A 12,057-nucleotide genomic window follows, 5' to 3' on the forward strand; every position below is an offset into this window, starting at 1 on the left:
AAAACAGAGAACCAGAGAAGCACAATCAGATTCCTGATGGTGATTATGACACCTGGATCCAGGTGTGCCTGAAGCTCCCACTGGCCCAACAAATTACCTCTTCTGCCTAGATCAATTCGAGTTCCCGTCATTGGCAATTAAGAGTGAAGACTTTGGAGGCACCTGGGTGGCTCAGTCGGTTAAGTGTTGGACTCTTTGGCTCAGATCATGATCTCAGGGTCATGAGAACTCTGCTGAAAGACTCTTGGTCATCTTTTCTCAATGGATGTCTCTGATACCTGGTCCCTCCTGTAGGGTGACAGAGCACACAGAGACAGTCACTGGAGTTGGCCCTCCTCAGAATGGAATACGGTCTCCCCTCAGCTAGTGCATTAGCATCACTGCCCTCAGGGTGAACTCAAAAGTGACCCCATGGTCCAGCGTGTAGAGAGAGGGAGCTCCTACCCGTGGCTTCTGTGTTGCCAGAAGGAGTGAGTCGGGATGTGTCCCTGCTGCCACGCTGCTGTCTTCTACTGAGCCTGGCAGGATGTACGTACCTGGTTGAAAAGGTGGCTCAGGTGCCACTAATGCACACGAGACTCCTGAGGCCTGGGTCCCCATCCTAATTCAGCTGCCAGGGCCCTGTGTGGACCCGCCCCCACCCCATGTGCTGGCCGCTGTGCAAAGCACTCGTGTATGCGCCCATGCCCGCCCTGCCAACAACTCTGCGACTGTCACTGAGGCCCAAGTCACAAAGCTAGTAAGTGCCCAGGATGGTTGACTTTATGCATCAGCTAGGCTAGGCTGTGGCGCCCAGTTGTTTGGTCAGACACCAGTGAAGACACGTTGTTGCAACAGTGTTTTAAAGACGATGCTTCAGTCAGTGGGGGGCTGCTGTAGCAAAGTACCACAGACTGGATGGCTTCTAAACAGTAGAAATTGATTTCTCAAAGTTCTGGAGGCGGGAAGTGTGAGATTAGGGTGTCAGCAGGGTTGGGTTCTCGTGAGAACCCTCTTCCAGGCTGCAGGCAGCCATTTTCTGGCAGCCTCCTCAGAGGAAGCCCGCTCTCTGCCCCCCATTCATGAGGGCTCCACCATGGTGATTCACTTACTTCCCACAGTTCCCACCTCCTAATACTCCTATACGGTCACACCGACAATAGGGTTTCCACATCTGAATGTTGAGGGGTCTTGGGGGGGGGGTACACCATTGGTTGATTGCGGATGAGATTAATATTTAAATTAGTAGACTTTGGGATGCCTGGATAGCTCAGCAGTTGACGTCTGTCTTCAGCTCAGGGTGTGATCCCGGGGTTCTGGGATCGAGTCCCACATCGGGCTCCCTGCAGGGAGTCTGCTTCTCCCTCTGCCTGTGTCTCTGCCCCTCTCTCTCTCTCTCTCTCTCTGTGTCTCTCATGAAAAACAAAAAACAAAAAACAAAAAAACAACCTTCAATCAATCAGTAGACTTTGAGGAAAGCAGATTACCTTCCGTAATGTGGATGGGCCTCAACCAATCCATCGAGGTCTTAAAAGAAAAAACATGTCCACCAGGAGGAAGGAATTCTGTTTCCAGACTGCTCATTTTTTTCTTTTTTCTTATTTCTTTATTGAAGTATAATTAACATATAGTACTGTATTAGTTTCAAGTGTGCAGACTGCTCTTAACACAGCCTCTGGGGATCCCTGGATGGCTTAGCCCCTGCCTTCTGCCCAGGGCTTGATCCTGGAGTCCTGAGATCGAGTCCCACGTTGGGCTCCTGCATGAAGCCTGCTTCTCTCTCATGAATAAATAAAAAATAAAATCTTAAAAAATAATAAATAAAATTTATTTTATTTGTTTTTCTCTCTCCCAATCTCTCTCTCTCTTTCTCTCTCTATATATACACACATTCTGTTTCTCTGGAGAACCTTGACAGTACAGTGCTTGAGATGGGATGGAGCCCAGTTTGGACTCCAGTACCCTGGAGTTTCCTCATTATCCATTCTGCCTTCCAGTTGCTGATAGTGCTTATTGACAAAAAGAACAATCCAGGCCTCAACTGAGCACAGATGTGGGGAGTTGAAAAGTCCAGAGACTCCCATGGCCTTGCCTGGTGAGGGGCACCCAGGGGCTGACCTCCATGTTTTACTGATTCCATGTCAGCTCCAGCTTTCCCTGCTGTCAGAATCCAATGTCTCAGCCATCTAAGTGTGATGACCTACTTAGGCCCCTGGAATCTTCCACTTTACCCTAGATATAAACTAGTCAAGACAACTTACTTTTTTTTCCCTTTTCACTAAAATTTGAAAAACTGTGCAGCACTTATGTAAGCATTGCTGTGGAAAAGGCAGGGCCTCTGTAGGAAACTGGCGTTTGAACGTGTCTGTGTGTCTGTGTTGTGTATGCGATCAGAATACATCTGTGTGGTTTGGGCATTGCTCTCTTCATGTGCACAGTTCCTTTTTCTTTTTCTTTTAAGATTTTTAAATTTATTTACTCATGAGAGACACACAGAGAGAGAGAGAGAGGGGCAGAGACACAGGCAGAGGGAGAAGCAGGCTCCCTGCAGGGAGCCCGATGTGGGACTTGATCCTGGATCTCCAGGATCATGACCTGGGCCAAAGGCAGATGCTCAACCGCTGAGCCACCAAGGCATCTGCATGTGCACAGTTCCAAAAATGATTGTGAAGCATCTGTGAACTTGTTTATTCATTTATTAGTTTAACACTTATTATGAGGGCCTCCTTTGGGCCAGGTACCATGCTGGGCTCTGGGGACCCACAGAAACAAGATGCAGGCCTTGCCCTCAGGGGGTGTGCTGTCCCAGTGTCACCCCCAAGGTCTGGGTTTGGGATCAATGAGTGGCATTAGAATTGGGACCCACAGGCTCTTTCAATCTTAGCTGTTTGTCATAACAACCCAGGTACCGAGAACCTAGCGGGTTGGCCGTAAGTGACCTCTCTAACCCTTAATTCCACAGACTCCATGGGAACCCCACATGGCTTACATGTGCTTTTGTAGATTTGCCGCCTAAGAGCCCAAGCTTTGGCGTCACCCGGACCTAGGCTTGGTCTCAGCCACACCCTTCCCCAGTGGTCTAATCCTGACATCTCTCAGTTACCCTTTCTGCATCCGTAATCCTAATTTGGGGAAAATAATAGTTCTGTACTTACCTGCTGGGCCTGTTGGGGAATTTAGTGAGATGACATATACCATAGTGCCTTGCATACGTGCTACATAAATGTTCACTTCTGTAATATTGTCTATTCTTGATTCCATTTTTCCCCCTTTTCTTACCCTCCTTCTTATTCTTAAGAGAACTTAAAGCAAATTTCAGCAGATTGATGAGAAAAATGGAGGAAAAAATGAATATGGAAACATGAAGTGGAGCCAGCCAAGAGACTAATACAGAAATGGACATCCGCAAAAAAAAAAAAAAAAAAGAAAAAGAAAAAGAAAAAGAAAAAGAAAAAAGAAAAAAGAAATGGACATCCTCACTTTGGCAGGTCCTGGGATTGACTCTGAGCTTCCCAGTGGCCAATGAGAAAGGGGAAACTAGATCATTCACACAGTTTAATATTGTGTCCATTAAGTAAAAGAGACTGATAACTCAGGAGAAACACACAAATCCTGGGTAGGATTTTTCTCTTCTCCATATATTTCCTCCTTGACTTTGTTATTCATTTTACTGAAGGGAAGCCCTTTTATGGAAAGGTGTTCCTGAATGTGACGAAGGCCCTAGCCCTTAGTAGAGGCCCACCCTCTCTGTCGCCCACTGATCCAATAGAGAAGACCTAGTTCCTGGCTCAGAGAACTTATCTTGCAATAGGCCCATGTTTCTAAAACCAAAAGCGTCACATGAAGATAACAAACAAGATGAGTGCGCGCTGTGGTTAGGCTGTTTTGTAGTAACCCTTGTTTCCTCTCTTTTGCAATTTCAAGTTCAGTGGGACTGGATGTAAACATGAGTCATACAGGCCAGTTCTTAGTCTGATATACTTTAGTCTAGGCCCTAAGTTATCTGAATTTTCACTTCTAACCATTGAAGCAGCCTATTGAGCAGTGATGAGTAAAACTGTGTTGAGCACTTCTTCGGTGCAAGGCCCCCATACTGGCCCTGCTTTGGAACCCAGGCTTCCAGCTTCCAGCACAGAGGCCAAAGAGGAGGGGTAGGTTTTCCAGGCTTTGGGAAGTCTGAAAAGTTGGAGAGGCCTGGGAACTTCTTGGAGGAGGTGGGGTGGGGAGGCTGAGACAGGACAAAGAGGAAAGGGGATGGGATGATGGGTGGTGGTAAGGGCTTAGGCTAGGATAGTCCAGTGGTGCCGAGTCACCAGGAGGAGCCCAGCCTGCTTGGAGTAGAGGTCCATGAAGGGGGAAAGAGGAAGAGAGAGTGGACGTCAGGATGCTCCAGGGGGTCAAGCCTGCTAGCGCTGTTCCTTGCTCCCCCATTGTCCACCCAGCAAGAGGAGAATCCATGCTTAGTCCTCATGTCAACGCCCTCAGGGATCTTTCTGAAACAGTATGTTATTTGAGAATTTATAGATCTTTAAAAAGAAATCATCCCCACATGTGATCATCCCCATGTGTGAAATCATCCCTATGTGTGGCTGATGGTCAACGTCAACATTTCTGTGGATGGAGATTATAGGGAAGTCTGTAGTGTTGCTTGGAATCATGTAAAGACTACGACACTGGTGGCAGGAAGATTCATTTTCCATCCTTTGGGGGAAAATAAGTATGGCTCTATTTTGGCATCTTTGGAGGAACTCAAGGAAGTATCTTGACCGTATATGTGCTGAAACTTTTGGTTCTTCTTCAAGCCACTGGACTTGAAAGGAACTTCCCGGTTGGATGGGGAAGAGTGGGCAGTCAACGGGGTTAAGCAGGGGTGTGAGCGAGGGGGAGGGCTGGGCTGACAGCAGGGCTGTTCTAGCTGGGCAGGACTTATTCTTGTGGTATCTTCATGCTGCATGAAAGGACATGAAGAAGCAGGGAGGTTAAAAACCACTTGCCCAAGTCAGAGCACCAGACCCTGGCAGGAGTCCAGCCTGAAAAGTCAGGTGCCTGACCTGTCACCTCCCTTCGGAAAAAGCAGCGAGTGCAAGAGCAAGGGAAGGGCAGCCTGGAACAACTCAGCAGAGGAGCCCTGGGCCCTGTCCCCAGCCCCCGGGGACGGACGGCCCTGCGGCCCAGGCACCGACATTCTCGGCACCCCCCGCCCCAGGTGACTCCGAGGCGACGACCTGCACGGTCCACACCCGTCCTCCTGGGTCGGCCTGGGGAGGGCTGGAGGGTTTCCAGAGGGAGCCTCCCTCCCAGAGCCGGGCTGCGACCGAGGACGCGCTCTGGGGAGGAGGGAGCGGCCGGAGCCCAGAGGAAGCGGTTCTTTCCGTGGAAACTCGTGTGAGAACTAAGACGTGCGCGGGGGAGTGTGTCACCCGCTTTGCGAAAGGTCGGGGAACCGGGCCTCGCGGACTTCAGCCCCCGCCCGCGCCCCCGCCCCCGCCCCCCGCTGCTGACGTCACCCGGAGCCCGGGACCGCGCGCCCCGCCCCGCCCCGCCCCGCCCCGCCCCGCCCGCGGATCCCCCGCTGCGGCGGGGGGGGGGGGGCGGTGCTCCCGGGGACTTCCAGCCCTGTCCGGGGGCGCGGGGGGCGCGGGGAGGGAGGAGGCTGGAGGGAAGCAGGAACGCTCAAATTTCGACTCGGTTTCAGGGAACTCGGTGGACTTCCCAGACTTCACTGATGAACCCCGGGGTCCGTGGGCCCCGCGGGCAGCCCTGCTGGTCGGTCCCGAAGCCACCTTCTAGCGCAGGTGGTCCCTGGGCCCTTGAACTCTGGCTGGTCTGAATTCAGATGGGTTCTGCGTGCAAACCGCACCCCGGGTTTTGAAGACCGAGTATGAGAGAACGAAAAGATCCCATTAGTAATTTTTATATTGATTAGATATTAAAAGATATGTTGGCTGTTTGGGGCTAAAGAGCATATTTTATTGAAATTTCTTTTACCTGTTTCTGCTTTTTAAAACTGTGGTTAGAGGGGTATCTGGGTGGCCCAGCCGGTTCAGCGGCTGTGTGTTGATCTCAGCTCAGGTCTTGATCTCAGGGTTGTAAGTTCAGGCCCTGGTTGGGTGCCCCGCCCAGCATGGAGCCTACTTGAAAAAAAATTAATAAAATTAAAATATGGCTAGAACACTTAAAATGACATATGTGGCTGGCACGCTGTATCTATTGGATAGCGCTGCTCTGTGATGACATCCTGTTGGCGAGGATTCACCCCCTCTCCCCTCATTCCCCGGGTGCTCCTCACAACTGTGGGTGCTTCACTGCAAGCTGGGCACTTCCTCTTTTTCAGGAAGTGGTTACTAGAATCTGCTGGGAAATCTGCAAGAACAGGCTGTAAGTTGTGTCTTCCCAAAACTAGACTGAAAGCTTGAGGCCAGGGACATGTCTGATGCTTCTGGGTCCCTCCAGAGACAGGCACCCAGCAAATGGAGTGCCACTTTTGAGATCAGAGTTCCAGGTAACACTGGTGTATTCGTTTCCCAGGGCAGCCCTAACAAAGCTCTGCAAACTGGGTGGCTAAAACAAATGTATTCTTTCACAGTTCTGGAGACCTGAAGTCAAAAATCAGGTGTCAGTGGGGCTATGCTTCCCTTGAAGGCTCTCCGAGAGGATCCTTCTTTCCCTTTCCTTAACTTCTGGAAGTGGCCAGCAGTCTTTGGCTTGTAGATGCATCACTCTAATCGTTACCGCTGTGAAAACGTGGCCTTCTCCTTCTGACCCACATCTTCCCTCTATGTCCAAAATTTCCTCTTCTTATAAGGACAATTGGAGTAGGGCTCATCTAAATCCAGTATGGCCTCATTTTTACTTGATGACATCTGCAAAAACCCTATTTTCAAGCAAAATCTCATTCTGACGTTTCAGTGGATGTGAATTTTTGGGGAGGATACTATTCAATCCAGTGCAACTGGGGAGTATCTTGCTAGGAAAGATATCTCCAAAGAATCTGGTTAGTCCTTGGGTAGTTTCCACAGCATCTCCTAAGCCAGGAAAGGGCAGAACAGAGTGCTTAGGGTGTGCCAGGCACTGGTCTAGACTCTAGGGACACAATGATGAATATGACACAGTTTTTGCCCCCATAGAACTCGCTTTCTAGTGATGGAAATAGACAGTCAGTACATTGGTACCCAATATAATGTCGGGTCGTGGTAAGCACTGCGTGTGGGGGGATGGAGAGGGCAGGTGGTAGAGGTGGTGGGCTATGTTTGATAGGAGAGGACGGGCAGGGAAGACAATTCTGAGAAAACACTTGAGAACAGAGCGAGTAACAGAAGCCTGTGGGCTCAGAGATTCGGGGCAGAGCCAAGAGCAAGCACAAGGCCCCCAAATTAGGACAGTGCTTGATGAGTTCAAGGTATGCAGGAAGGGCTCAAGTGACATGGGTCACCCACCCACCCAAGGTGCCGGGGCTCAGCCCAAGCAGAGAAGGCCTGGGCAGTCCCTCTGGAGCTCTGGCCTTGGGTGGGTGGGGTGGCGGTGGGGCGGGGCCTTCCAAGATTTCTAGCTCAAGGGTTTCACTTCCTCCAGCCCCCTTCCCTCCCTCATTGTTTGGCTGGGGGGAGGCTGGCTATCCGTGGCTATTGCCAAAGTGATCCAGTGCTGTTGTCCCAATAAGAACAGAGTTGTTTTTTTTCTTTGCTACTTACTCTTGAAGCTCAAGGTCCTAAAATCCCTTCTTCCATGTCTTCTCGCTTCCTGCAGTGATAGGCTTGAGGCTTTTCACTCTGTCTCTTCAGAGTTTGAGGCTGGTTTCTGGTTTTCTCTGCAACGGGGTAAGTCGCCCCAGGCTCCTGCCTAGGTGGGCTCTCCACCTGGCTCACTCCTTCCCCTCCTTTAAGTCTTCCCTCAGATGTCCGCTTCGCTTCTTGGGTGAGCTTCCCCAACTGCCTTATCTAAGAGGAATGCATTCCAACTGCCCGGCTGTCCTCTTCACTCTAGTTCACTTCCCCCAGGTAGCATGCCCTTAAGTTCTGAAGCATCACGTGCTGCTCAGGTCTTCCCAAACCCCACTCCCAGCCCAACTCCACAAGGGCAAAGATTTGTGCCTTTTCTGCCCTGAGATAGCCCAAGCACCTTGAATAGTGACTGGCACATAGTAGGTACTCAAATATCTATAAACTGAAATGAATAAACAAGTGAATAGGTTGTAAAGTGCTCTTGTTTTGTTTTTTTTAGGAATTCTTTTTCTTTTTCCTTTTTTAAGATTTTATTTATTTATTTGAGAGAGAAAGAGAGCACTTGAATGGGGGTGAAGGGGCAGAGAGAGAGGGAGAAGAAGGCTCCCCACGGAGCAGGGAGCCCAACGTGGGGCTCAATCCCAAGACCCTGAGATCATGACCCGAACCGAAGGCAGATGCTTAACTGACTGAGACACCCAGGTGCTCCCAAAAAGGAATTCTTCAGATGACTTCTAGAGTGTGCCAGGCCTGGTGCCAGAAGCAGAGAGGCAGTGGGGAATAGAGCTGGGTGCAGAGCTGGGCAGGCAGTGTCCGTCCTTGCACAATTCCAGGAGGTGCCATTTTCATAGAACACAAAGCAAGTGGTGCCCCTTGAACAATTGTTCAAGGCAGCTGCCTAGGGGTGAGGTAGGTGGGGAGAGATTGTGCATGGACCAGGGTATGGAGCTGAAAGAGAGAGTGGACGCAACCCTGCAGGGTCTGACAGTTCAGAGGGAGGGCCCAACCCAAGAAAGAGCATCAGGAGCCAAAGGTTGGGGGGAGTGCAGGTCTAGGATGGTCTCTGTGGTGTTGTCTATGCCCAACACAACACCTAGCCTGGGCTAGCACCCAGTAGGTCTTTAAAGACGTGGTGAGTGAGCAGCAATGCCCATACTCTAGTCATGGGAGCGGAGTTCAGGCTTGCTGTCGTGCCCATCTCTCTAACCCAGTGAGGCTCACTCCCCTGGTACTATTCTTCTAGCTGGTGGCTCTTCATCCTGGCTGCATGGTAGGATCTGGGGAATTAATAAAACAAGGCAAAACAGGATGCCAGGCATCTGAACCCCAAAATTTATAGCAGCAATGTCCACAATAGTCAAACTATGGAAGGAGCCCAAATGTCCATCGACACATGAATGGATAACGATGTGGGAGATACATATGTGTATGTATATATATATATATATATATGGACTACTACTCAGCCACCAACAAGAATGACATCTTGCCATTTGCAGCAACAGGGATGGAACTAGAGGGTTTTATGCTAAGTGAAATAAATCAATCAGGGAAAGACAATTATATGATTTCACTCATATGTGGGATTTAGGAAACAAAACAGAGAATCATAGGGGAAGGGAGGGAAAAATAAAACAAGATGATATCAGAGAGCAGGAGAGAGACAAACCTTAAGAGACTCTTAATCCTAGGAAACAAACTGAGGTGTGCTGAAGTGGAGGGGGGTGGGGGCAATCCCTGCAGGTAAGGGATAACTGGGTGATGGGCATTAAGGAGGGCACATGATGGAATGAGCACTGGGTGTTCTATGCCACTGATGAATCATTGATCTCTCCTTCTGAAACTAATAATATACTATGTGTTAATTAATTGAATTTCAATAAAATAAAATTAAAACAAAACAAAAACAGCATTCCAGGGCCCCATCCTCAGGGATTGCATTCTATTTTTTTTTTAAGATTTTATTCATTTATTCATGAGAGACAGAGAGAGAGGCAGAGACACAGGAAGAGGGAAGAGAAGCAGGCTCCTCACCGGGAACCCAATGCAGAACCCGATCCTGGGACCCTGGGATCACAACCAGAGCCAAAGGCAGATGCTCAACACTGAGCAACCCTGGGTGTCCCTGAGATTGCATTCTAGGTGGTCAGGTGTGGCCTGGGCATCCAGCTCACCAGCTGTTCTACTGTGCAGCCAGATTTGAGAACTGCTGCAAGTGGCTGAGAACCAGTGCTGTGGAAGGATCTGGACTGAGGATACTTAATCCTGAAGATACAAGATTAAATCTAAAGGAGTATGTGAACTTGGCCTGGGAATAAATTACACCTTAATTTCCACCAACCACTAACTGAAATTGAGCATTTTCTTCCGTTATTGATGTGGGTGTCAAACCACATTAATGTGAACAGTGACTCTGTACCCATAGAAATCACAGGCATGTTCATATTACTTTATGGTTGTTGTGTGTATCTTGAAATATCATTTAAGTTCACCCCCCCCATCAAAATTAAGGGAAGTATTAGACTTGCTCTCACCTTTTCCCACCCCCTGCTCATGCTCTCTCTTGCTCTCTCTCTCTCAAATACATAAATAAAATCTTAAAAAAAAAAAGCATGAGTCACAATATCACAAATAGATATTTTGATTACTGGTATTCAATATGAGTGTTTTTATTGAAATTCTGTGTATCTTTTATGTGTTTTTAAAAAGATTTTATTTACTTATTTGAGAGAAAGAGAGAGCACGAGCAAGTTGGGGGGTAGAGGGAGAGGGAGAAGCAGGCTCCCTGCTGAGCAGGAAGCCAGATGCAGGGCTCATCCTAGGATCCTGGGATCATGACCTGAGCTGAAGGCAGCCGCTTAACCAACTAAGCCACCCAGGTGCCTCTCTTTCATGTATTTTAAAACACGATTCTGAGGAGGGCTTCTTGGACAGCCCTAAATGGCCAAAATGCTCCCCAACCCAGGTGAAGATGTATTTTAAGAGGAGGGTCCCTGCTGACACCAAGAGAAGACAAATGGCATCTAGTAGAAATAGTAACTCCCTCTCTTGCCTGTCTGGTCTGCAGACAAAGGTCACACGGTTTTTGGTTAGAGTTGTCTGGCCTCTGTTTGTGTTGAGAGCCTCCCGTGGCAGCCTGGGGGGCCCTTCTGTGTCTCTGGGACCGGGGGAGAGGACGGTGGGCTGGCACCTGCTAGCCACTGGCTCCTCGCTGCCTTCTGGCCCTTCTGTCCTGTCCTGCCCCTGCTATCAGAGAAAGACACAGGAGTCCTGTGGATTTTTGTCGGTGCTCCCTTCTTCAATTCATCAGGCTCGGGGCACCCAAGCCTGACCCAGACACGCCCCAGCCCTGGAGCAGCGCTCAGCCTAGTGGCGGGGAAGCAGAGCTAGGAACTCCGAGGAAGAAGAGAATAACACCTTGGGAAGCTTTGGGGTTGGAGCTGGTATAGGTGCATAGAGCAAATCAGAAACAATTGGGTTCGTTTTATTTTTTTCCCCTCCTCCCATTGGGTTCGTTTTAAATGAAGTTTCCACCACCTTCTCCCACCGGCTGGGCTTGTGGGCTTGTGGAGAGTGGGCTCTCCGTAGGTTGCTCTGTGGGCTGAGTTTGGAGGACGCAGGGAAGGGGTGGGGAGCGGAGTCTGGGCCCACTTCCTGCACCACTCAGCTTTCTCAGCTCTTGCCGGGAAGACGCCACTTCCAGGCAGCCTGGATGCAAAAGCCTTTGGCCTACTTTCCTTTCAGATTTCAGCAAGGGTGAACACTCTGTGAGTCTCTGTGGTTTGGTTCTTGTTAAAATCCTGAATCTTCTCTCTGCTCCAAGAGGAAGGTCTTGGGTGGAGCAATGGCTGGGGTGTTAGCTGCCCAGACCCTAACAGTGTCCTTGGGGTGCACCCCCCCCACCCCCCACCCGCAGATGTGCCTGCTGTGGAAGGCACATATTCTGGTGACCAGCTGGTGAGAGGTGACAGTGTCAGCCTGTGGAACTTGACCTCCTGGCTCAGCAGCCATGAACAAGACTTGTTAAGCAAAGGAATAGTAGTTGTGGGTGGCAGGAGACCCCGAGTGGGTCAGAGGGTTCTGGGCAGATGTCTGAGTGGGAAGTCACTGAGGTAAGAGCCTGCATAAAACTCTGACAATGAAAAAAACAAAAACAAAAACAAAAAACAAACAAACAAAAAAAACTCTGACAAATGGCAAACCCAGGAAATGGCCCCCATGGTGCCCAGAGCCAGAGAACGGTGTCCTCAGACATGAGGGTCAGGGAACGCTTTCAGCCACTGGGGAAAGCCACAGACTCTTCTCTTCAGGAGAATGCATGTGTATCATTCAAATTCTGCATGCCATTTCAGAGGTT

At 49.6% G+C, this 12,057-nt stretch overlaps 1 long non-coding RNA gene across 6 annotated transcripts in view; it reads right to left on the reverse strand.

The window, feature by feature from the left end:
• Window positions 1-12,057, reverse strand: part of LOC112651780 (uncharacterized) — a 98,449-nt gene that overhangs the window by 27,082 nt on the left and 59,310 nt on the right. For 4 of the 6 annotated variants that reach the window (XR_007410140.1, XR_007410139.1, XR_007410138.1 and 1 more), the window contains exons 4-5: window positions 5,968-6,113; window positions 98-288 (exon numbers count right to left, since the gene is read on the reverse strand). This is a non-coding gene — a long non-coding RNA (uncharacterized LOC112651780). Of the gene's footprint in view, window positions 1-97; window positions 289-5,664; window positions 5,823-5,967; window positions 6,114-12,057 lie in introns of those variants that run through there. The other 2 variants (XR_004815316.2, XR_007410142.1) reach the window with 2 other exon arrangements.

The sequence above is a fragment of the Canis lupus genome, chromosome 4 (genome assembly GCF_003254725.2).
Source record: "Canis lupus dingo isolate Sandy chromosome 4, ASM325472v2, whole genome shotgun sequence".
NCBI lineage: Eukaryota > Metazoa > Chordata > Mammalia > Carnivora > Canidae > Canis > Canis lupus.